Here is a 4505-nt window from a genome sequence, read left to right on the forward strand (position 1 = left end):
TGAAAAACATTTTCAAAAATAAGCATTAGAAAACGACACGGCCTTCACTGAGTTATTGAGTTCATTAATCTTGGCCTTTGCTGTCCTTTCTCTGCTCCTCCTTCCCCCTTGCCGAAGCCCTCTGGTGTAATTTCTTAATTGCAGTGTACTAAGGTGTAGGAATGCAGACAGTGGGCATGCTTAGTGACCTCGCAGTGACCTCTCCCCTCCTATTTCAGCTTCTAATCCGCCTGGGGTTTATATTACAAAGCAGGCCAGCCCAGACCAAATCACAGACCAAGGCCCCCTGGCTTCAACGGGACCTCCTGTTCACTCGTCTCTCCCCAAGGTCCAGGCCTTCGTATCAGTCCATACACCAGACCCAGGCTCCAGGAGCCCCAGCCCCCACCACATCTGATTCTTTGGTATACAACAAACAGGGATGTGAAAAAGCCCAACAGTGGTACTGCTGAGCCACCTGCATGTCCTGGGTCCTGTCACAGTGTGAGAGATGCCAGCATGCTGAGGTCTAGTGGAGTCCATCTGAAGGGGCATTGCCACACCCCGCCCCTTTTTCTTTCTTTTCTCTCCTAACTTCTTTTCATCTTTGTTGCTTTGTCTTGCAACTTCCTGCTCGTGTTCTTGTCCCACACACGACCTGCTGTATGAGTTAAAGTTTTCTCATTCAAGCAGAGGAAACAAGGCCCTGATGTTCACGTCTTGCTGACACAATCAGATCTTCAATTATTTCATAACTTGGCATGAGGGGTTCCAAATGAAATATATTTGCAGAGGTACACACTCAGGAGTAAACGCCTGTTTGGTTTGTCACTGAACTCAGCCGGGGAACCGACTGCTCCTGTAAAAATACTTCTCCGCATCAATATTCCTGCTTGGTTTCCCTCACATCCTCCAGGACTTCACTGTCTGTGGACGACTGAGGATCATTTTCCAACATGAGACTTGACCACAACGCTACTGGGCATTGTAAACCACTCACCATGGCCTGAAATAGCCCAGCGCAATAATGTCTCGCTTTACTTCCAGAAGCTCAAAGCTCTGTAGTCACACACGCAGTGTCATAAAGTCTGCTAAGCTCTCCGGTGGTGAAGCTGACTTTAAATTGAATTAAGGACCTGTTAATGGAGTAAGAGCATGTCCGAGCTGCAGTTTTATTGACTCCGTGAATACATTTCTCTCCCTCCGTCTGTCTCTCAGGTCCACCAGTCATGCCGGGGGAGTTTGAACCTCAGAGCAGTCCGATGTGCATGAGCATGGGCCCACCCACGTACACCAACTCTCATCAGATGACTTCACTACTCCCACCATTGACAAAGCCTTCTGGATCACCCCCATGCTCCCCACCCTCATCGCACCATGCTGATGCACGGAGGACCCTCGCTGCACCCAGGAATAACCACGTCGGCACAGAGAGTCCCCCTTCGCTCACTCCTATTGGCCCCAGATCTGCAGGACGAGGTCTGGGCATCCATGCCCAACAGTAAAGGGAACTTTGCTACCATCAACAGCAGCTACACAGAAACAATTCAGAAAAACAAAAAAAGAGAGAAAAAGATAATAAACAGCCCACAATAAAACCTATTTTGAGACTATTTTTAAAAATCAAAACACACCTTTTTGACCAGATTTGACACTAAACAAACAGAATTCCAGACGAGCTGTGATTCTTCTTCGTTTTTTTTTTTTTTTTTTTTGTTTGTTTAACGTGTTCATTTTGTTACTTTCATCCAAACAGAGGACCAAGCTAACAGGAACACTTTGTAAAGTCTTGGGCTTTTGGTAAAGATCAACAGAGGCTGTTGTGACGTGTGCAATGACTGGACACATGCACACACACACAAAAAAACCACACACACACACACACTTTCGCACTCGACACCCTAAACACGTTCAGTACACTTTCATGTGACGCTCTTTGAAAAAATATCACTCTGGAAGGTTGAAAAAAAAAAAAAAGAACAGAAAGACTCCAAGAGTTATAACTACTGTAGTATAAAAAAGTATAGACAAATAAGTTAAAACTTGTGCATTTCTTTTTTTTTTTTTTTGTTGTTGCTCACATGTTTTTATGTTTCCTGAGCTAGTTTTAGAATTAAAGGTTAACCTGTTCTCTCTCACACTGTGTGTGCTCTTTCCTGGACAAGAAACTGTCTCGCAGCACAACACTAAAAAAACTAAATATACAAAGAAAACAATATGAAGATGAAACATCTCAAAAAAGCTTCAAACCACAAACGGCAATCAGGTCCTGTCCCCCGTAACAGCAGGGCATGATGGGAAAGGCTGCTAAAGGACACCAGATTGCTCTCAGATTCACTTTGGACATTTTTCATGACCCCTCCTTTTTTTTTTTTGGTTCATGAATGAATGTTTTGTCCTGTAGGTTTTAAAGGAAAAAAACATTTTGTTTGACTTTGCCCAAGCACTGGATTGTGTTGGTTTTATACATTTTTATTTTTTAATTTTAATTATTTGTTACCCTGGACTCTCGTTGGTAAGAGCCTATGGAAGGAAGCTGAACGGTGGAAAAGCAACATCCTGCGGCGCTTCTTCACCCGCAGATCAACACAAGTCGCCACGCAGGACAGTACAGACACACACGTTGATTCTGTGGCGCTGAAGAAGCGATTTGATGGTTGATGCACCAAAAAACCTAAACAGAAAAAAAGAAAAGAAAAAAAAAAAAAAACTTAAATTATGAACTCGATGCTTTTGGGAGAGGAATAAAAGCAGAGAGAATATTGTAACAAACTTCGTACAGAGTTCAGTCTATTAATTGTTTCATGTTAGATATTCTATGTGTTTACCTCAATTGAAAAAGAATGTTTTTGCTAGTTTCAGATCTGCTGTGGCATTGATATTGTATGTCCATGAATTCCTTCCTTTTTCAGCACGTGTTCCTCACTAGATAAGATGCCGTCTCCCTTAAGCTTTGTCAAAAATTACATTAAATACTTGTATGAGGACTGTGACGTAATGTTTAAAAGGTGTTCGGTCACAAATGCTGTAATAAATATTTCATTTTTGATTTTTGTTAGATTTTTGTGTGATTAACTGTGTTAAGTCGTAATTCACTTTCCCCAATTTTTTTTAACAAAGCCTAATGAATTGGTTAATTATTGATGGGGTATGTTGTTGCATGTTAAATTTATTTTTGCACATGGTTATAAAAATACATCACTTCTCACTTTGTTCCTGCGCTCTTTTTGCAGTGGATATATATATATATATATATTTTATTTTTTAAGCCAGGCTGCCCATTTCAGCAGAGTTGCCCTGTTAAAATGACAAAAACAAATTGTGGTGCAAACCTGCCTTGCCATGGCGATTTATTTAGGCACACAAATGTTCCCTTCAAATGATAAATAACTTTCAGATGCAAATTAAACGTGCAAATAATTTACCACCAAGTCACTTTAAATTTAAAGCAAGAAAAACAATTAGCAGTGACACAAATGTTTTTAAAAAATGATAAATATCAAGGAACCAAAACAGCTGAATTAAAAAAAAAAAAAATATATATATATATATATAATTGCATAAAATAAAACAAAGTTTAAATTGATTATATATATTTTAAATATATTTTAAAAGCTGAATAATATTTGAATTGAGCCATTAATACAGTTTCACTGCTTCCCAAACAAGAACCATGAAGCTCCAGAAAGATGAGCCTTCAGCTCGTTTGTCGTTTAGCAGCGCCGCCTGTCGGTCACTTCCGGTACTGCCGCAAAGGAGGAAGAGGCCAGCTCCTCTTCCTCTGCTCCTCTTCCTCTGTTGCCTGCGGCCATCCAAGTTTTAGCCTTAAACCACAAACGATGGCATTATTCTGTCTCACGTTTTATTTTATTTTTCGGTTTAAACTGTTTCTATGTGGGGTTCAAAGATTTAGCTTTCTTTGTTCTATCTTTTATTATTTTGATTATTTTACCACCATCTGCCATTATTAAAATTAACAGATAGTTCTTAAAGTAATAATAATAATTTATTATTAATATTAATATTATTATTATTATCATCATCATAAGGGTTGTTTTCTTTCTTTTCTTTAATTCAGCAGGTGTGAATGCCCTTTTATTTAATTTCACTTTAATTTATTTAAAATTCTTCATTCTTGTAAATTGTCGTATGATTATTTATTTATTAATTGTAAAAACGCAATTATTTTAAATCAACTTTAGGCCCATTTTGCTTTTTTTTGTGTGTGTGTGCATTAAAAAAAAAAAGTTTAAATCAGAAATAAAATTGAATCCCACAATCCTTCGCGACGGCAAGCTATAATTTAGTCAATAATTCTGAAATGAAACTAAAATAATGCAATAAATACACCTCTTCACAACATAATGTCATATTTGTTTTTGTGATTTTAATATTTAGTAGAAATATTATATGAAATGGTCACAGAACGAGTGCAGATTAAACATTTAATGTGACTTATCTCTTATTTAACTCTAAATGTTGGGCCTACATAAAGCGCGCGGGGGGTGGTGGTGGGGGGGGGGGGG

The 4505-nt window shown here is 38.8% G+C and overlaps 1 protein-coding gene across 1 annotated transcript in view; it reads left to right on the forward strand.

The window, feature by feature from the left end:
• The window catches only part of meis2a (Meis homeobox 2a), a gene marked incomplete in the record, with an annotated part of 83547 nt that extends 80858 nt beyond the window's left edge, over positions 1-2689 (forward strand). The window contains 1 exon segment of the mRNA XM_037694931.1: positions 1198-2689.
• Between the last annotated feature and the right edge of the window lie 1816 nt (positions 2690-4505).

Source organism: Nematolebias whitei, chromosome 21, assembly GCF_014905685.2.
Source record: "Nematolebias whitei isolate Nwh7 chromosome 21, NemWhi1, whole genome shotgun sequence".
Classification (NCBI taxonomy): Eukaryota; Metazoa; Chordata; class Actinopteri; order Cyprinodontiformes; family Rivulidae; genus Nematolebias; species Nematolebias whitei.